This window comes from Orycteropus afer, unplaced genomic scaffold (genome assembly GCF_000298275.1).
Source record: "Orycteropus afer afer isolate SDZICR_OR568_19922 unplaced genomic scaffold, OryAfe1.0 scaffold00032, whole genome shotgun sequence".
Taxonomy (NCBI): Eukaryota; Metazoa; Chordata; class Mammalia; order Tubulidentata; family Orycteropodidae; genus Orycteropus; species Orycteropus afer.
Window position 1 is genome coordinate 13,702,705 of NW_006921619.1, and position 21,964 is coordinate 13,724,668.

Consider the following 21,964-nt stretch of genomic DNA (forward strand, 5'->3'; position numbering starts at 1 on the left):
ACATATATACATATATATGTATATATTTTTATATATACATATATATGTTACATATATTATAAAATTTATGTATACATATTTATATATAAACATGGCCTATATTTATGTATTTATATGTTGATTATGATACATGTAGTATGTAATTTTTCATGAAAGCAAATGTAAAGTGCTAGAATTGAGCTAAATAGACTGAGCTATTTGTTGTTGTTGTTATGTGCCATTGAGTCAGACCTGACTCATAGTGACCCCTCCTTGGGTTTCCAAGGCAGTATCACTACGGAAGTAGATTGTCCCATTTCCTTCCGAGGAGTGGCTTGTGGGTTTGAACCACTAGCCTTCTGGTTAACAGTCAAGTGCCTTAGTCACTATGCTACCAGAGCTCCAGCATCATGATAAACAGAGAAAAGATTGAAGTTGTCAAGGATTTGATTTTACTTGGATCCACAATCAATGCCCATCAAAGCAGCAGTCAGGAAATCAAATGGCATGTTGCACTGAGCAAATCTGCTGCAAAAGATGTCTTAAAGTATTCAGAAGCAAAAACATCACTTTGAAGACTAAGGTGTGCTTCACCCAAGCCATGGTATTTTCCATTGCCTCATGTGCATGTAAAAACTAGATAACAAATAAGGAAGACTGAAGAAGAATTGATGCCTTTGAATTATAATGTTGATGAAGAATATCGAACATGTCATGGACTGCAAGAAGAACAAACAAATCTGCTGTGGAAGAAGAACAGCCAGAATGCTCCTTAGAAGCAAGAATGATGGGACTTAATCTCATGTATCTTAAACATGTCATCAGGATGGATAAGTCCCTAGAAAAGGACATCATGCTTTATAAAGGAGAAGATCAGCAAAAATGTGGAAGACCTTCAACAATATGGATTGACACAGTGATGGCCAACGATCGGCTCAAACATGGCAACTTTTGTGAGGATGGCACAGGACCAGGCAGTGTTTCTTTCTGCTGTACATGGGGTCACTGTGAGTCAAAACTGATAAAACAGCACCTAGCAACAGCAACAACAATAATGTATGTGTATTTTTTTTTAATTCCAAATCTGCTTTATTTCCAGGAGCATTTTCCCATATATTCCCAGAAATAATCTTTTGAGAACTTAGTTTTTAATACTTCTATGATATTTATACCATATAGTTCCACCATGATTTACTCATTCTGGTACTTCTAAACATTAAGGTTGCAATAAACATCCTTCAACCACTTTTTAGACACATACCCAACTCTTACACCTTGAGAACAAACTACATTTTCTATCAGTTGCCTTCTATGTGGGCTGAGTTTCATCCAGGGGAAGGAGAGTGGTAACTCTCTTAAGAAGCTGTTTGCTCACTGGTCCTCATTTCTTTCTGGCATATTAGGGAATGGCTATTTTCTAGTCTTCCTGAAGACTCCTAACTTAACACAGATCTGTTATAAGTTAAAGAAGCATCTAACCTTGACATTGAAAGAATCCCTACTAACTGAAAAAAATTCTCTTTGAAATGATTGGGTACACATCCTTCTCTGAAACAGGGAGGGCAATGCCTAGAAGATGATGTCAAGGGCCATTTGAGATGGAGTGGAGTGATACTGAGGAGCCTTGACAGATGAACAGTGCCTTCTCAGATCTAAAAAGTTGAGGTCATCTACTCAGGCTGGGAGAACTGAGCCTGGATTTGGAGGCTTGAGGGATCAGAAGGGTCTGAGATGGACTCTGAGAAATATGGGATCAAGAGTGATAGAGGAAGCAGCAGACTGATGACCACACCAGAAGCCCACTGGGATTTGGCGTGTGTAAGTGTCAAACCCATCAGCCACTCTTCAGAAGGAAGGTTGGGCAATCTACTTCCATAGTGATACTGCCTCAGAAACCCAAGGAGGGGCTGCTGAGTCAGGTCTGACTCAACAGCACATAACAATCACTACAAATTGGCATGGTATATGTTCATAAGAGGCTTATAGTCTGCTTGGAAAGTAAGGCAGAAATGAAATAACTGAGTCACAATTTGGGGTAGTATAAGATTAAGTTCTAGACTTAGTGGTCCAAAGAATGTTCTAGTGGTCCCCACCCTTCACCAATCTGCTTTTCTGATCATTTGGCACAATAAACACTTTCTAAATACTCACAAACACTTCTGTTCTAACTTCCTTACCCATTCATATACACAAACATTTTTAGCCCATATCTAAACAGGGCAGAGCTTGTCACTGTGCCTGGGACACAGTGGGCATTTGGTAGATGTTTGTTGAATGAAAGAAGCAAGTACAATCACAGCTTTCCCTTCTGGTGATCTGCTTTATGATACAATTTCCAGGAATGCATTGTGTCTAAAATTGGGGACCATATGCACAGGAAATTCTTTCTTATGTCAATGTGAAATTCCTCCAAAGTAAAACCCCCTTTGTAGTTGTTTTTTTCTTATATAAAAAACTATAAGTCTTATACTAGGATAGCTTTTTGAGGAGGAGTACAGTCCTGCACGACGACTTAGGCATAGCCTAGATGGCATCTCTTTTTCTCTAGGGCTCTTATTTGGATATTTTGTGAATCGGTTACTTCCGTCCTAGAGTCCTATTAAGAATCCCAACCCATATGTGAGCCAGAGAAGAAAAAGAAAGGACAACAATCAGGATTTCACCACCAAGAGGTGTAAAATTTCCCAGCCTTCTAGAAGACATGGGTGAGAATCAGTATCTACATGATCAGTAAAGACATTCATTTCCCAGTAAGCTGGGTATTTTTTCCTTGAAGGAGACCTCCCCAAAGTTGTCCAGGCTTGAAAAGTTTAGGTGGCTCCAGTGTGGTTTATTTCCTTGTTCCAACAGTAAGTCCATCCGTGTTTCAGTGTAAATCTTTGTTTTAAAGAGGGTTCACCCAGGGATATAAAATAAAATGGGTTTTGGATGGAAACTTGGCATCCCGGTTTGGAAATATTTTTTATTGGGTACAGATTTGGCGGGGGGGGGGGGGGGGGCAGACACAATTTTTTTTGTTGTAAATGTTAAGGAAAAAAGAGCAAGTAAAGCAAATTGAAATGTTTTTGTTTTGCTAGGGCTTTTATGCATTCCCATCCACCAAAACACTTTTGGATCTTCTGACAATCTGTAACTGCTTTAGTATAGAAAGACAATGAGGTTAAGTAAGTTCAGAGAAAAATTAAAGATGTAGAACAGTAATATAGGCACTTGGTAAAGATTCTAATGATTTTGAGCATTTTTTTTTTGATCAGTCCAAAAAGATTATGTTATTAATAATAATTTTAAATGTAACTTTCTCAAATTATTTCTTCAGTTTGCCAATTCAATTATTATTTGTCATAAACTTGTATGTTCTGGCCCTGTGTGTCTACCCAGCCTCTGTGGCAGATTTTTTCTGTTGTTGCTGTTGCTCATTTTTATACCCATTAGATTTTAAGTGTGTTCCACTAGCAAAGTCATTAATTTTAAGGAGAAAATAGGTCAATGGTCATAATTTGACTCACAGTAATATGTTTATTTGTATCACACTGTCATTTCTGAAATATATTTTTAAGTAAAAAGAGAACCAGAGTAACAACCAAGAGGTTTATATCATAATCCTGGGTCTACAGATGGACTGTCTGTGTGACATTGAGCAGGTAATTTATCCTCAGTAGCCCCAATGTTGTCCTCTGAAAAGTGAATCCACTCACTGAGGTAATATGAATTTAACGAGATGACTCATGGGAAGAGTGAAAGCAAGATGCTGGCCTAGACAATCTAGAACCATACTTTCCACTATGGTAGCCACTAGCCTCATGTGGCTTATTTTTAATTAATTAAGATGAAGTGAGATAAAAAAAAATTGAATACCCAATCACACTAGCCACATTTTGAATGCTCTGTAGTCACATATGGTTACCATATTGGACAGCACAGAACAGTTCCATCATCCCAGAAAGTTCTTTTGAATACTGCTGATCTAGGATGAAGGCCCCTTCAATAGTTTTGGGAAATGTTGTTAGAATTTGGACAGTACTCCTTTGGGTTGCTGTGTGAGCTGCTAAAATTAACACTATTCTTAAAGAACTCTGTCTCTCCTTGAACCACACGCAAGATCATGAAACTAGCATGCATGAGGGAGTGGGTTTTCTGTGCTGAGTGGCATGCCAGCTGTATCACCACAGATGTTGGAATGAGTGGACATGCTTGTTCTGAATTCCGTCAGAATAATTTTTAAGTACCATATGTCCAGTGTCGTCTATGACACATTTCTCCAGTTTTGTCTGAGTTCCAAAATGAAGCCTCACAGTCTCCTTCATAAACTTAGCCATCAAAGGATAAGGTGGTGATGGCATACTGAGCTTTAGAAGCCTGAAGTGGGGTGGGATAGTGGTGCTGGGAATGAAGAGTGGGGGGACATGTGAGAATCATGTTACTATAATGGATAGGTGGAAATTCATCTTAAGTGACCAGGAGCAGCTGCTTAATAGGCAGACACCATTTACTCCTTCTTATGGTTTCCTACCTCACACATCCTATGTGTATATCTGATTTCAAAAGTTCTTTAGGAACTCTAAAATCATATACCAGAGTTAGTATTGATGATTAACATCATTAGGGATGGTTATTTGACAGCAGTGTAATAAAATCATAGTATGGTGACCATCTCTGCTGCCTTTAGGAAGAGTCAGAGCTTCTTATATGAACACTAGCCTCTGCCTTCCTCCAAGTGTGTGTGCATATGCACACGTGTATGCATGCACACTTGTACTTATGCTCATGCATGTGTGAGGATACCATTTTTCTTTATGCATCCTAGTATCACCTGGTTGTTTATGGCATGAACTCTGAAATTGATTCTCATGTTTCTACCACAAACTATCTGGGTGGCCTTAGCAAAGCTACTTATACTCTGTGTGTTTCATACATAGTAAATGGGAATAGTAATAGTTACTACAATGATGAAGATTATTATGAGAATTGAATGAGAATATATGTGTGTGTATTCTTCAATATGTAAATCTTATTTATATATATGCATACATACATGTTTTTAAAATGTACTTCAAACACTTCCTGACACTACCACTACAAGATGTCGTTAAATCGATTCTGACTCATGCTGACATGCTCATGTGTGTCAGCACAGTTGTGCTCCATAGGGTTTAGAATGGTTGATTTTCTGGTAGTAGATTGTCAGGCCTTTCCTCTGAGACACCTCTGTGTGGACCTGAACCACCAACTTTTCTGTTAGCAGATGAATACTGTAACCATTTACACCACCCTCAAACTCTGGACCATTACTATTTAAATATTAGTTAAAAATTAACTATTATAATTAGGCCTCTGATATGTTCATTAACAGATGTTAAAGCATGATTGTTATTTGGTATCCCCCATACCTCAGCAGAGGAGGAATGCCTATGACAAAGGCTTGCAGTGGAGTCAGTCAGCTAAGGCCCATGTGGACTCAGTCTGGGCAGGCAGGTTTTCTAGGTGTCTGTTATATCTTCTGGAGCAGAGACATATGGACCCCATTAGTCTTTGTTTCCTAGGACTCTGTGGCCTGCCAAATTTGAGGAGGTTAGGAAGGAATCTCTGTTAGATTCACATCTCAGATACACGTCTCCTGTGTCTAGAAGAATGAGCCGCTTGGGGTAAGCCCTTCCCATGCAGGATGTCCACTAGCCCCTGAGTGGACTGGATGCTGCCTGCAGATCCATTGCTGCTCCAGTGCTCCAGGACCTTCACAGTTCCTTCCTTCCAACTCCTACTAGGAGAGCTTACTTCACCACCACACTCCAACCACTTCCCCACTGAGTCCTGACATGTGTGCTCACACATACATTTCAACTCCTTGGGTTTCTTTTTCTTCAGATGCTTAAGATTTAAGAACCTTGTAAGTCTCTGCTTCCACATTGACTGAGACATAGAGATGTCCTGTTCCCATGCTACTGATGTTGACAGAAGTAGGGCACATTTTCTCTCCATGTGCCACAAAACTCTGAGCAGAATGTACAAGATGTTTTCTGGCTACCAAGGATACCCGATGATGTAATCATACCTAGCCTTTCTTTCCTCTCTCCATCCCCTCAGCCTCTCCCCTTGCCCTTGCCTCCCCTGGGTCTTTAAGCACCACTCTACAGCTAGTTCTCCATAGCCCATCGCTGGCTGGAGGGAACAGCACACTTGCAGACACTTCCAGTCTCTCCTTTACAGTGAACAGGTTACCTCTTCAGGAGAACAACTCATGCTTTTCTTGTGCACTGAAGTGTTTACTATTTGAAACTGGGTCCAATTTATGTTTGCTTGGGGAGAAGCAGGAGGAGTGCTTGAACAATTTCTCTTAGAAAGATCAGCACTAGGCCGGTCCCCATGAGGCGGAGGTCAAAGATGTCCCAAATGTCCAAACTACCATGCCACTCCATCATTTCAGACATTAACTCCTCCTCCTCCTCCTCCCAATAATTTCCCCAGTCTTAGGGTTCTGTATTTCGCTGTAATGCCTCACAGAACTCACAGACACCCAAGGGTTCGTCTCACGTAGTAGTGGTGGAGGCTGGCAGGCTGGCGAGTCCCGGGTCCGTGAGTAGGTCTGGCGGATCCTCCCAACTCTTGGTGTTTGATGAACCTCGATCAGCAGATCAGATGACAGCTGCTGTCCCAAATCCAGGGGTGAGATGAGGATGATCCAAGACACAAAGCCGGAGCAAGAGGAGGGCGAATCTTCCCAGGAGATTCTTAGGTATACCTTCAGGGAAGCTAAGGGTGGTGATTTGAATTATACCCTCCAGCAAGGCAGGACTCAAGATACATTCCACCTGTGTTGCCCCAACAGAATTAACCTAAATCCCATCACAGAGTTGATTGCCAGTCATTATAGGGAATGACTACTACCAGCTGCCCAGCCAAGTTGATACCTGACCTTAACTACCACAGCACCCCCAAACAGGCATGGATAATGGGATTTACAAAACACCACAGAATGGAGGACAATGGCTAGAAGGGCCACATCAAGCAATTCACTGCAAGGAGCAACAAAATATTCCCTGGTTTTTACAGCTTTACGTAATTGCATCATCCTGCAGCCCTCAGTGTGTGTGGATTCTTACCCCTTCAGGTTCTATGAGTAATTAGCTCTAGGTCTCATCTGGAAGTTTCTGCCTTATTACTGTCACAGGAGCAGTGCATCTTACCACAGACACTTTAATGGAAAAAGACTATATATAAAGAGGACAAGTATGGCTTAATGAACAATGCATAATAATAATATTGGTTGAGTAATATCCAGATATCAAACTACCAGCATTAGCTTGTGTCCTGTCTTTTAAGGCTGAATGCAAGTACCTGTTCTTCTGAAAAACCATCCCTTAATTGTCCTGGCTAAAAGTAATGATCCTCTCCTTTCAACTCCCTACATCTTTTGTGACATCCCCAATCACTTTCTCTCTTGTGTTTATGTTAGTTAGCTGTTAGTTGAATATGTCTTATTTCCATTACTAGGAAGTAAACTCCATGACGGTGATAGGGTCTTATTGCCCCTGTGCCCTCCTCTATCGGGAGGCTTAGGGCAGTTGCTCATACATTATATCTAAATAGTCAAAGAATATTTATTGAATAGTTGAATGAATACATAGCAGAAACCATAAGTAAAAGTCAAAAGGAAGCAGTTCCCATGACTAGGGCTATTGACAAGAGATGGATTATATAAGAAATCTGATGAATTTTAATATCAGTGGGATGTGATTTTAGAGCTGGCAAGAACGTCAAAACAATCTAGCCACCATCAACTCACCAAGATCATCATTTTCAGATGAGGAAACTAAGATTCAGTCATGACTGTTCCAGATCTCATACTGGGTGAATAAAAAGAGCCAGTAATTGCAACTTGGATCTGGCATCTGACCCAGCATATTCTTTTGAAGTAAGGCTAAATAATAGCAAGATACACATAATATTGCCCTGACACATGATTCTGGAAAGACATTACCCCACATATTTATTTCCCTACTACTATAAATCCAACCAAAACCATAGCAACTTAAGAGGGAAACATAAGTATTGCCATCACATGGTTTTGCACAGCAGCATTAGAAATCCAGGTTAACAGATAAGACAAAACTCACTCAGTTTCTTAATTTGGTGAAGGACTTAATTGCCTGAAGTCCAGATTTTTAAGTCATTGACAGTGTGGAAGGAAATGGGAGTTGGACCTGGCCAACGTTCCTATAATAGGGAGAAGAGTGGAGGGAGGAAACTATTAGGAGTCCTGAACTTGAGCAGTAGGAGAAGAGAGCAGGAACCAAATGGTAGGGTGGGAGAATGATTCCTTTCTCAAGCTGTGTAACAGAGGATTACGTGAGTGAATTCAGAGCTCTTCACGTGTCCTGCACTGAGTGCTTGATGGAATGTGAACTGTAAATCTCTCCTCATCATCGTTCTCTTCAGTGACCTGCAAACAACCCCTGTTTATCCCATTTGCTTCCCAACCACCTGCTTTTCAGTCTTCTTAATCTACATAACTTTTTCCATACTCCCACCTTCCTTTCTGTCTACCTTTTCATGGTACATCCCAGCCTTCTCCTAAATATTCCATTCTGACCACATTTTTCTGTAAGTATGAGACCCTACAATAGGCTAAGTCATCTCTCTCTCTTGAGGTCATTTATCTGCTCAACAAATATTATAGAGTACAGTCTATGTGTTGGACTCCCAGCTCCATCCTTACTGCTCATAAGACCTACAAGAGTTTAATAGACCTCATTGGTTCTGTTTCCTTATATGTATAGCAGGAATGGAAAAGAGACTTGTACCTCCTTGCATATACAGTAGGGATTAAATGATATGACAAGTGTAAAATGTTCAGTGCAGGGTCTGGTCCCCTATAAACGTTTAATCAGTATTAGCTTATACTACTATAGAATCTTGTACCTCTAGTATGAGAGGCCTTTTCTCAAAATACTTATATTTACTATGTCTGTGTCTCTTTCTCCTACTAGACTGTGAACACTTTGAAGGCAGGGACAACATTTTGTTTGTCTTTGTATCCTCTGTAGTGCCCAGATCATAAAAGATTCCATGTTTGCTTATTGAATTAGAGTTAAATGGAATACCCTTTCCTAGGCAAAATAGTCGTATTAAAGCCAGTTTTCAGAACCCATGTCTAATTTCCATCACTCACATACCTCACATCCAAACAAGAGCTTTTGTCTCTTCACTTCTTCTCTATATGTTCTAATCATCATTCTTTCAACCTCTTACAGAGTTCGAAACTTAGGGTACTTATCTGCTGACTCACACACCCCTCTGTCCCTTTGAAGAAGTGTTTCAGAGATTGTTTTACTGCAGATCCAGCCAATTTCTGTAGCCTCTTTCTATCTGCACATGATCTTAATCATTTCTGTCCAGTGTGACCCACCTATTCCCTGGCCAGAATGTGTGGCTAATCCATCTAGTAAAAATACTTTTCTGCATTCCCAGTTGAAGACCCAGTTTCAGTTATTTTCAGACATTTTCTCATCTGATCCTTAGAACAACTCTGTGGAGTACAAACTGCAGAAATAATCAGCCACATATTACCAGTAAGGAATGGAAGCTCAGAGAAGTGAAATGAAAAGTCCCAGTTTATATGGCTAAAAATGACAGAGTTGACCTCTGAATTCATATTATCAGAAGCAATATACTAGGTTCGTGAAAGTGCTTTCTTGGTAGTTAGACAAGCTGAATTCTCACCCTAGTTTTCTGTTAACTGAGAGTATCATTCACCTTATGACTCTAGAAAGTACTTTCACACCTCAGTTTTCATATCTATAAAATAAAAATAGTTCTTGCTCTCCCCAACTCACAGGAATATTTTGAAGATTAAATGACATGTTAAGAAATTTTAGAGGTATATATTGTCATGTTTAAATGTGGACATAGCTCTGTGACAAGATAGTGATTGGTGGTATCCCATAATTTCCATGCTTGGAAAAAAAAGGGGGGACAAGAATTTAGGTTGTTGTTAAAGAATATGAATTCCTGAAACTATTTTTAATAATCAAAACCTAAACACTGAAAAAGTTAAGTATATGCAAAACCCCTGAATTCTAAATTTTCTTTTTTGAAAGCCCCTGTGGTAGTTAAGGTTATGTGTCAACTTGGCTGGGCCTGGTTTTGAATGGCTAGGCAGCTGAAGGTAGTTAGTTATTCCCCATGATGAGACTGGCAATCAACTTCATGGTGGAATCTGCCTCATCTTTCTCCTGCAGAGCAGCTGATGGGTTTGAACCACTGACCTTTCAGTTTGTATCCAAATGCTTTAACCACTACACCACCAGAGCTCCCTAGATATTCAATAGACATACATAAAATCAAATTAATATTTGCAGTAAGGACCTTTGGCTTGGATTACAAAAGTCTTCTATGCATGGATACAGAGGTGTCTCAACCATCATTCCATTATGCTTTCCAGAAGGCACAAGGGTCTACCAGGAGATGGTCCCAGGCAAGAGCTCTATATAGTTCAATGGAATCTGGTGGAAACCATGAGAGTTTGCAAGGATAGAGAAGAGGGAGATGAGCAATGCATTCCTGCAGACATGGCAACATCAAGATAGCTATGAAACCAGTGATAGTGTGCAAAGACAGAGAGAATCATGTTCATATCTAGACTCTTATCTGGAGGGTAGAATCAAGAATGAGGGCTCAAGGGTTCAATGCCAACATTTAGGAGAAGATTAAATTTCCTAAGCAGTTGTCCCAACAGCTGCTAGAGGTTCCTGATCCCTATAGGCCTAAGAAGCCCATCAGACCCTGCTTGTATTTAAAGGCCCATTTTTGGTCTCTGGCCAAACACATTCTCATACTGTACCATATGACAAGAATATGCTTTCCAAGCAAGGACCCTGGAGGGCAAGCAGAGAATTCTGTGGGGCCCAGCTTCCCAGCTTCTTGCTTCTCGGTACTAGATAGACATGCATAGAGGGATTTCTTGGCACTTATGGGGTTATTCCTTAATTTTAGAACTAGAACATTATTGGAGTTTTGCAAGAGTGTGATGTGGCTTGCCCAAGATCACAGAATGAGTACATGGGAGAACTGAAAGACAGCCCACATTTTTTTACTCTCAGTGCAGTGCTCATTCCCTGATAAAGCATTACCTCCCTTAGTGTGCTAATGGATCAAGCTCCTGGTACCTTAATGTGCATTGTAAAGATGGGACTACAGCTGCACATATGAGCTAAGCTTTCTGTTCTCCACATGGGCATTACTACCTCCTTCCCTCAGGACAGTAAAGGAAAGGTCTCATAAACATGGTGTTAATTATGGATTTGTGTGTCCTGTATCTTATTTTATTGTGGGAAATATATATATATACAACATATATATATATATACACACACACAATATATATATATATACAACATATATATATAACAACAACAACAAAGCCCATTTAACCATTTTCAAATGTAAGATTTATTGACACTAATTACATTCACCATGTTGTATAACTCTCATCACTGTCTGTCTCCAAAAGTTTTCATCAAACAGAAACTCAGTAACCCTTAATAAAAACTCCATCCCCACTCCCAAGCCCCTGGTAACCACTAAAAAACTTTCGTCTCTATGTATTTGCTGTTTTAGACATTTCATACAAATGGAATCATGCAAAATTTGTCCTTTTGTACCTGTCTTACTTTACTCAATATATGCTTTCAGAATTCATCCATGTTAATGTATGTACAGAGCATTACTTTTTTTTTTTTTAATGGCTTTACTTACTGTAGCCTTGTGACACCCTGAGCGGAGGACCAGATAACCTATTGCCAGGACCCTCAGAAACTATTAGCTAATACATGTGTGTTACTAGAAGCCACAAAATTGAAATCTAATACAATACTCTCTACTATTTTCTAAATAGATACTGTATAGAAAAGCCTCCCACCCAATAAAGGAGTTTCCAAGTAGGTGGATATCAAGGTTCTGCTTAAACCCCTTCGATGGCAGGGAGCTCACCATTGCATGCATAAAAACGCACTGCCATAGAGTCGGATCTGACTTATGGTGACCCCTCCTTGGGTTTCTAAGGCGGTATCACTACAGAGGTAGATTGTCCAACCTTTCTTCTGAGGAGTGGCTGGTGCCACCAGCCTTCTGGTTAGCAGTCAGATGCCTTAGGCACTATGCCACTAGAGCTCCTCACCATCACATAGAGAAGCCCATTTCAGAGTTAAATGGGTTTAAATGTTCTAAAGTTCAGGTCTACTGAGGGCAATGCACTCTGCCGAGGCAGCCTAGGATACACCGTAGATACCCACATAGCCTATTGACATGGTCCTGATTCTCTTAGCTTTGAACGTTCCAAGGGGCTTTTGAAAAATTATGAATCTTCCTGCTTCACAAGAGGAGGATTGGAGGGGAATGCATGTGATAGATTGATAACCCTGGAGCTCTTGTTCCCAGTTTACCACTTGCCAGCAGCATAAATTTTCACCCAGCTTAATAAGCTAATAGGTGCTGCTCTGCTTACTTCCCTCCTGGAGTTGTGGCCATCAAGTGAGATAACGTCTGTGAAAGTGTTTGTTGGCTATAAATCAGTGAATGATTGCAAATGATGATGATTATTAAAATAATAGTCATTTGTCAGTAAATATTTGTCAAAGCTGGTCACACTGATGGATCAGACTCTCCAGGGAAGCTGCCAATGCAAAGATGAGGAGGCCAGCCCATTTGGAATTGCATCACTGACTTTGGATTTCCAGCGGCACATTTCAGGTCTTGCTTCAGGAATTTGTTTTTTGTTTTGTTTGGAAGGAACAAGAAGCCCCTGGAGCCAGTTACAGTCATCAAACTTCGTTGGTAATTAGGCTCCTAAGCAAACCTGTGGCAGGAGACAGAGTTGAAACTTGAATTCCTTTCCACAGGTGGGGGGGTTGGATCCTAGAGACAGTGTATTCAGCTTGGCTATTTTTGTGCTTCTGCATGTAAGAAGGTTCAAGAGAAACTGGGTAAAGCAATTAGCTTCCCTCTGTCTACAAGCAAAGCTGGTTCAAACATGTTTCTCTCTTCTTGAAGGCTGATGGAAGCTTGGCAGTTTATCTGATGAAAGATTAAACTAAGCAAAATGTCTTCACTTACAAATCCAGCCACTTTATACTTTCAGCTAGGCCCAAACTCATTTATTCAGAGTTTTCCCTACAACCATGAGCCACTGAGAAGTAAATTAATACACAAGAGCCCAAGAAATTTTAAGGACGTTTAATCTATTCTTTCGAGGATGTCTCAGCAAGCACTATTAATTCTTTACATACAGACTATTTACATGTTTACTTCTCCTCATTTGGAAGAGAGAAGCATGTTTTGATATATGTATTTTGCAAGAAAGAGTTCCTGTATCTCTTTACATTACACTGTTCACATTATCATGAAAACTTTTTCTTTTATTGTGGATTTATTTTTTCCTGTTTCAGGAGGAATAACACTAACATCCTATGATTAATAACAAAATCCTCTCCAAACCCTCCTTTTCTAAAAAATTAGATTTAAAAAATTCACAGTAAGCTAATCTTACATATCCTTATATATTTTGTCCCACAAAAGTATCTCCTGCCTTTGGTCTAAATGTTTACCTTTCTCTGTACACACCCTGTGCTCTTATTAGCGTGATGATACATGTCATGGTAATAAGTGGCAGGAACACAAGAAATGTGCTGTCAGGCCTACAGTTTATATCTCTGTCCTTTGTCAGACCTCCTTCTAGTCCATGATTTCACAAGATTTCAGTTTTTTCTTTTTGATTGTTTTGTTTGGTCAGTTGGTTTTTAAGATTTTATTTATTTGTTTGGGTTGGGCTTTTTGTTGGGATGTGGGGATAGATGGGAGGAGGATGTTTTCCATTTTCAGCCTGCTGTCCAATGCTAATTTGAAGGCTAATGTGAAAAATTTTACCTAAATTCCCTGGAGTTCCACTGGCTGATTCTCTCAGCAGTTCAGACATGGTGCTACCAGCCTTCCCCACCAGGGGAAGTTACCTGCTTTCGCATCTTTGGCCCCAGAGATCTTTTCTGCATACAACCTTAGAATGCTTACCACTGAAAACTATAATTTATCTATTCAGTTCCTATGTTTTCCCCACTAGGCGGTGAGCTTTTGCAATGCAGAGAATCTATTTCTCTTGTTCATCGTATAACCCCAGAGCTAGCACAAAGCCTTGGAGAAAACTGATGTTCTGTTTGTTTATTTCATAAATGAATGAATATTCATAGGACTAGATTTTCACATGGACGGTTAATATGATCCTAGATCTTACCATAGCGTGTGGGACACCAAGTGAGAGGATTTAGGTGATCATTGAAAATCCACATGTGTGGACCTCCCAGGATCGCATCTGGAGAATGGCTAGTATTCTGCTAGCTTCAGAAACGGGAGGGAAAACAAGCATGCCAGAGACCCATTCCATTCCCAGTTTGTTCAGTAGCTGGTGATTGGAAGATCCTCTGCAACAGTGTTTAAAAAATAAATAAATAAATAAAAAGTAAAAAAGAAAATCCACGTGTGTGGGCAGCTCCCCACATTACATATGAGATGAATGGGTACTAGAGTTCATGGAGTTTGACATAATGAATTTGAGCTGTCCCATTTTATAGATGAGGAGACCAAGGCCTGAGAGAGGAGTTGTGTTGCTTAAAGTCCCAAGAAGAGTTTGTGGCAAATCTAACTCTTACCTAGTTCAGGTAGTTCTTTATCTTACCACCTATTCTCATTTATCATGTTGTTGTTGTTGTTAGGTGGCATCAAATTGGTTCTAACTCATAGTGACCCTACGTACAATAGAATGATTCACTGCCTGATTCTGCATCGTCCTCACAGTCATTGTTGTTTGAACCCATTGTTGCAGCCCCTGTGTCAGTCCATCTCATATGGGTGTGCAAGGTAGTCATGCTCATTCCTACCTAAAGGAAGAGAGATAGTAGTTGCCATCAAGTCAATTCTGACTCATGGTGACACTATGTGTGTTGGACTAGAACTAGGCACCATACGGTTTTCAGTGGCTAATTTCTTGGAAGTCTATAGATCACCAGGCTTTTCTTCCAAGACACTTCTGTTTCAACTCAAACCACCAGCCTTTCAGTTAGTAGTCAAGTGCTTAACCATTTTTAAAACCTAAAAGAAGATATCCATAAATAAGGTAGCAGTTCATTAATTATGAACAAGCCTTCTACCAAGTTTTCATATCCAAAGACAACAATAGTTTATGTTGAAGGAAAACCATTTTAATTGTCTCACATGTGCATCTTGCTTGGTTCCTGCTCATCCCTTTCCATTTTTGATGAGAAAACAAGGGCTTTTGTTATATATCTTGTGGACACTTGTCTGCCAGGATTTAGAACAACTGCTTTGGGGCAATTTTGCCTTTTATTTCAGATGAATTTAATATATTGCCTCTGTCCAGAACTGCAGGGTCATGTTAGGTTTTTCAAAACTCCAGGAAATGTTTGTTTTAATTTTCTCTAAAGAAGGGGATAATAAAGAAAAATGTATCAAAAGCTTTTACTGCCAAACTACTGTTTTGATTTCTCTTTGTGTGAGTTTTGGCTTCCCCACATCTGGAGTTTTAAACACTTTGATGTTATCCCTTTAAGCATAAAATAAAGGATTATTCTCTTTAGTCTATAGGCTTGGAGGAGGGCAAACATGAAACATTCCTGTGTGTTTATATTTTTATAGTAATAATTGATGCCAGTCTTAGGACTGTCATATTTTGCCCTAGCCTTGAATAGGAAGCATGTGATGTTCTATGACTTTCCAGTTTTCTCAACTAAGCAATCCTGTATCGACTTCTTTCTTATTGTTTCTGTGTGAACAACCTGACAAGGGTGGCATCCATGAGCAGATTCTCTGCTGGCTCCCTGTAGGGCTTATAATTATGCTGTCCACACAATGGACACTCAAGGCATGAATGAATGCATGGATGAGTCTTCCAGTTTGATTCTATGAGCTGCTTAATTCTATTAGATGCACCACCTGGGTTAGCATAAGACAGTAAATGGAAACATATTTGGTATTTCTTTTTAATTCTCAATAAATGGTTTGTGCTACTTTTGATAAAGGCAAAATGAAGGGAAATTATGATATCTCCAATTATGGAGTTAAGATGTTCAATATCTTCCCACAAAATGGCACTGGGTCCATGTCACTCAGTTCCTGGGTTTCATAGCCATGCTTACTTGCCAGGCTTTGTGTTCACATGACATAAAACACTAAACTGTCAGAGCTGCATGGGCTTTTAGAGATCCTATCTAAATTCTTATAATTTACAGATAAGCAAGTTGACATACTACCTATTTTAATGAATGAATAAAAGGCCTGAGCTATCCTTAGTCAAGATATTTTGTGGACATTCTGAATTTTTTTGCCACATAAATGTAACATTTCTCTGCTTTGTGACTCTGCCTAGACTGGCTGGTTCTAGGGGTAGTGAAGAGCCAAGAAGCAAACTGGGCTGCCTGCTTCATTTCTGGTATTGCTATTAATATTGAGAAGCAAGATCTTTGTTCGTAACTAAATCAGAATTGCTTTTGGTCAGGGAAGAAGAGAGCAATAGTTATGCTTGTAACTGAGTAATTCTATCTGTTCTGGAGATATGTTATATATCCTGTGATAAGTATTGAAATCAACTCTATTTCAAGTTTGGTGGGAAATGATTAAGTATTCAAACCATCATTTTGCTTTTTCTAAGCTAGCAGCTCTGCTCTCCATTATCTTTGCCACCTTTGAAGTCTTTCTAAATGCTGTCATTAGAAAAAAAGAAGCTTAACAAGGAAGAATTAGGAAATATAAAGGGGTCATTGCCCAAGAGTCAAGAAAGAGAGGTGAGATGGTAATGAAATGAGGAAAGTGCTTTATAAGGAGAGTCTTTATAAGACCTGGGTCGGAGTCCTGGTAGTACATCCTTTGAGCTTATGCCTTTAGGTGAGTCAATAACACTGAAAGTTTTTTCTCTTCCTATCTATCTCATTGAGAAAGTGTAACAGCTTTTGGCCATAGATTGTTCTACAACTGCAGACTCATTATTAAAAACACTATCTCTAGTGATTCCAATTCTAAACCTTGGTTGGCCAGGTAGCTTCAGATTAATAGCAATCTCAAATAATGCCTAGTATTTGTTTAGCATTTTATGGCTTACACAGTACTTTATTATTGTATCATTACTACTATTATCCAATAATCTATTATTATTCTAAATGTCATATTTATTATTCAATTATTCTACCTTGATTTCTATTACTCAGATGTACTGTGATCTATATGAATCAGATGAAACATGGAGACTTCAGGAGGGTAAAGGATTTTGTAACTTATTTAAGCTCCTAAATGATGGAGCTGGGAAATTAACCCTACACAATGAAACTCCTAAACCTACATACTCTCCCTTAAGGCTCTGGTGGTCCTACACACTTGATCTAATCAAATTCATGTGGAAGAGCTTGAATTATCCAGCCTCTCAGCTCTTTCTGTTTTCTTTTCCTTCCGAAGAACTCTGGAAAGAAATTTGCTTCTTGAAAATGCTCACCCTTCTGTTGGAAGAAATTCTGTCTTGTACTGGTGATTTTGATGTACTGGTTGAAATGCTGAACAGTTATTTCTTGTATGACTTTGGAAATTAAAATTGAGGAGTATGGGTCACAATTAGTAGTGTTGTCTTCCACTTTTTCTGTCTTCTTACAACTTGATGAGAATCATCAAAGAGGATTTCTTTTTTGACCTAAATGTCACCAACAAAGAAAACTCTGACTGCATCTACAAGTAAGGAAAGACATTCTCCTCAAAGATAAGAACATGATCAGCATTTCTCAAGCTGAAACAACTGAAGAGAAAATGCAAGCCTCAAGATGCAATATTAGAGGATTCTATGGGCAGAAAATAAATTGAATGACCCAGAAAGCATTAAAAGAAAATGGAAGAAATGCACAGAGTCATCATATCAAAAAGAATTGGTCAACTTTCAGCCATTTCAGGTGGTAGCAGAACTGCTGGTACTGAAGGAAGAAGTACAAGCCACATTGAAGGTATTTGCCAAAAACAGGGCTTCAGAAATTGATGGAATAAAAATTGAGATACTTCAACAAATGAATGAAATACTGGAAGTGCTTACTCATCTATGCCAAGATATTTGGAAGACACCTACCTGGCTAACCAACTGGAAGAGATCCATATTTATGTCCAGGCCAAAGAAAGGTGATCCAACTGAATTTGGAAATTATCAAACAAAATCATTAATATTGTATTTTTTCATTTTACTTATTCAGTCTGTATGCTAAGGAAATAATCCAAGAAGCTGGACTATATGAAGAAGAATGAGGCATCAGGATTACACCTGAATAGAAACTAAACTACAATTGGACCAGTAAACAGCATCATGATGAAAGGAGAAAATACTGAAGTTGTCAAGAATTTCATTTTATTTGGATCCACAATCAACACCCCTGGCAGCATCAGTCAGGAAATCAAACAATGTATATTACATTGGGCAGATCTGCTGCAAAAGATCTCTTGAAAGTATATTGCTTTTATGACAAAGTGCACCTGACCCAAACCATGGTATTTTCATTCGCCTCATACACATGCAAAAGCTAAACAATGAAAAAGGAAAATCAAAGAAGAATTGATGCATTTGAATTGTATTGATGAGGAATATTGAATATACCGTGGCCTGCCAGAATAATGCATTAATCTGTCTTTGAGAAAGTACAGCCAGGATGCTCCTTAGAAGCGAGGACCGAGAGACTTTGTCTTGCTTACTTGGGAGATGTCATCAGGTAGGACCGATCTTTTGAGAAAGACTCATGCATAGTAAAGCAGAGGGTCAGCAGAAGGTGGATTCACTCTGGCTGCAACAGTGGACCCAAACATAGCAACAATTGTGAAGATAGCACAGGACCAAGCAACATTTGTGCATGTGTGTGTTATACATAGGGTTCTTATGATCTTATCATGTGATAGTTAAGGTTGTGTGCCAACTTGACTAGGCCATGATTTTGAGAGCCTTGGCAGCAGGATGTAGTTATTTCCCTTGAGATTGGATATAGTGCAATCACTTCTTGGTAGACTCTGCAGTGAATAGCTAATCAGTTGAAAGGATGTTGCCTTCAGGGTGTGGTTTACTTCCAGTACATATGGAAATGATCCTGGATTTGGTACACAATTCATCATCTCCAGTTACTGGACTTGAACCAGTGGCCTGTCATGTTGCCTGCTGGTCTGGGGATCGTTGCCTTCATAGCCTGTGAGCCAGCAGTTGCCATATTACCTGCCGATCTCAGACTAGTCAACCTCAGCAGCCAACTTTTGTATGAGTCAGAAGCCTTCAGCTTGCTCCCTGGGCCGGGAACAAGAGGCAGAGCTAAAGCCCAAGGTCAAGGGGCCTCCTCCTAGCTCCTAGAACTAGCACTCTGGACTTGGATTTCTAGTCTAGTCTTCCCCTAGACCTGGCACTCTGAATTCAGACTTCTAGCCTCCTAAACTGTATGAGAATAAATTTCTGTTTGTTAAAGCCATCCACTTGTGGTATTTCTGTTAAGCAGCACTAGAGAACTAAGACAAGTCATGAAAGTTTATCCTTAGAAGAACATAGTTTTTCCCAGCCTCGTCTTTTCCTACTCCCTTGTATTTTCCTAAAAAATTAAGATTAACTGTTTCATTTTCTCAGCTGTTGTGGGTGTAAGGTAACAGTGATGTGCTCAGGTTGTTATTGTACTCCTTAATCTTCTTCTAAAAAAAAGTTGCCATTGAATTCTCATAAATGGAGACCTCATGTGTGTCAGAGTAGGACTGTGTTCCACAGGCTTTTTAGTGGCTGAATTTGTAGAAGTAGATGGCCAGGCCTTTCTTCCAAGGTGCTTCTGGGTAGACTTGAACCTCCATCCTTTCAGTTAGCAGCCAAATGTGTAATCATTTGCAACATCCAGAGACTTAGGAACCAGTGTCCAGGAATTTAAGTGATAGCTTGGAGGCTGGGTTTTTTTTTTTTTTTTTTTTTAACTTACATGCAACCATATCTTCCTCTCAAACATAAATATTGAAAATGGGAAAGGAAGCCTTTCCCATTTAAGGCTTTATTGCCATTCCCAAGGTGAAAGGAAGACAATATGCTGCCCCTTATAACAGGGACTCTCATGCACTTGTAGAGAGCTAGAATTTTATTTCCTCCAACTTCTTTAGTTCTCTCAACCCACAAAGGGACATACTTATTCTACAGATGAGGAAATTGGTGGAGTGACTTGCCTGTACTCCGAAATTGCATGAGTTAAGACTCATTCTGAAACCCAGCAACATTATTTTCTACCTCCAGCCTCGTTTATGGTTCCTTCTGGCTTCAGAGCAAGTTCAGGCTCAGTGTGCTCAAAAGGTAGAGTCATCTGGCTGTGGCAGGCGTCCAGACCACTGGGGAAAATATGCTGTATTTGGGATTTGCGGAGCTCTGGTGGCATAGTGCCTAAGACGTTTGACTGCTTGCTAACCAGAAGGCTGGCAGTTCAAACCCACCAGGCACTCCTAGGAAGGAAGACTGAGCAATATACTTCTGTAGAGATACCTCTTCCAAAACCCAAAGAGGGGTCATTATGAGTCAGAATCGACTTAATGGCAGTGCGTTTGTTTTTTTGGTTTTTCTTCTGCTCAGGTTCCAATGCAGGAGTGGCTGTGGGCCCTGCCAGCCATCAGACTGTCCCTGGTCATGTTAAGAGTATTAGGAGAGCACCAGAGCTGTGGTTAGTGACTCTGAAGGCCCTTTATTAAGACCAGCATATTGATAAGATGTGTCCATGGGTCACTTTGTTGTTGTGTTGTTGTTATATGCCATGGAGTCGGACCCGACTCGTAGCGACCCCTTCTTGGGTTTCCAAGGCAGTATCACTACGGAAGTAGATTGTCCACCTTTCCTTCCAAGGAGTGGCTAGTGGGTTTGAACCTCCAGCCTTCTGGTTAGCAGTCAACTACCTTAGGCACTATGCTTCCAGAGCTCCCCATGGGTCACAGTCTATATGAATTTTGTCAACTGTGTGTGTGGAAGATACAGAAAAACAATCTCTACAGTATATCTGTAACTTTCTTTAGTATTCTTAGTTCATACATAGTGGTTTTTTATTTCAAACATTCCTTCTCCTCCAAACTTGTTCTTTAATTTTTCTGTGTAAAGAGTTGATCGAAAGAGCCACATATTTCATCATGAAAAAAGATTTAAGTTATGAACAAGCTTTCTTTAAGGTGGCAAAGATATAGATACTTTCTAAAGATATCCACCTCAAAAAAAAGAAAGTTTATTTGCACTTAAAGAATTTAACCCTTTCATAGAGAGAACATTCATCTTTGTTAAATGGGCTATAAAATTAATGTCTTTCTTATATCACTTGTTAATATCTTTTTGATGTTTTCTTCTATTTTCCTCATTTCTAATTGAGGTATAATTCACATACAATAAAATACTTAGATCTCAAAAGTATTTAGTTTGATGACATTTGACAGTTGTACCTATCACTCCCAAAAGTTTCTTCTTGACTCCTTCCAGTCAACCCCACCATCACCCTCAAAGGCAACTAACTACTTTCTAACTTCAATCACCATATATTACTTCTGCCTTGTTCTTTAACTCAAATGAATGGAATCAAGTCATATTTATTTTTGGTATCTGGCTGGTTTCATTCAACAGAAACCTTTCTTGAGATTCATCCTTGTTGTTGTATCAATAGTTTGCTCCTTTTTATTGTTTGGTATTATTCCATTATATGAATATACCACAATTAGTTAATCTATTCTCCTCTTTCTCAATTTTACCATGAAAAGCATGAGGATATAAGCACTGAATCTTTGGATCAGACTCATCTTCTGTCCCAAGGACCTCAGGGTATTTTCCATGAGGGGGCTGACAACATCCTGCACTATTAGGCACACAACCCTGATCTTGTAGTAGCCATTCATTCACCTCAGTTTCACTAGTGTTTGCTTGAAGGAGGAAGAG

General features: G+C 39.5%; 1 protein-coding gene and 1 non-coding gene across 2 annotated transcripts in view; both read left to right on the forward strand.

The window, feature by feature from the left end:
* LOC103192915 (LIM domain containing preferred translocation partner in lipoma) overlaps positions 1-21,964 on the forward strand; it is a 637,368-nt gene that overhangs the window by 563,049 nt on the left and 52,355 nt on the right. The gene's annotated exons all lie outside the window — the stretch shown is intronic.
* LOC122149575 lies at positions 14,318-14,455 on the forward strand. Its single transcript, XR_006163213.1, has one exon. It is a non-coding gene; the product is annotated as a small nucleolar RNA SNORA7 (small nucleolar RNA).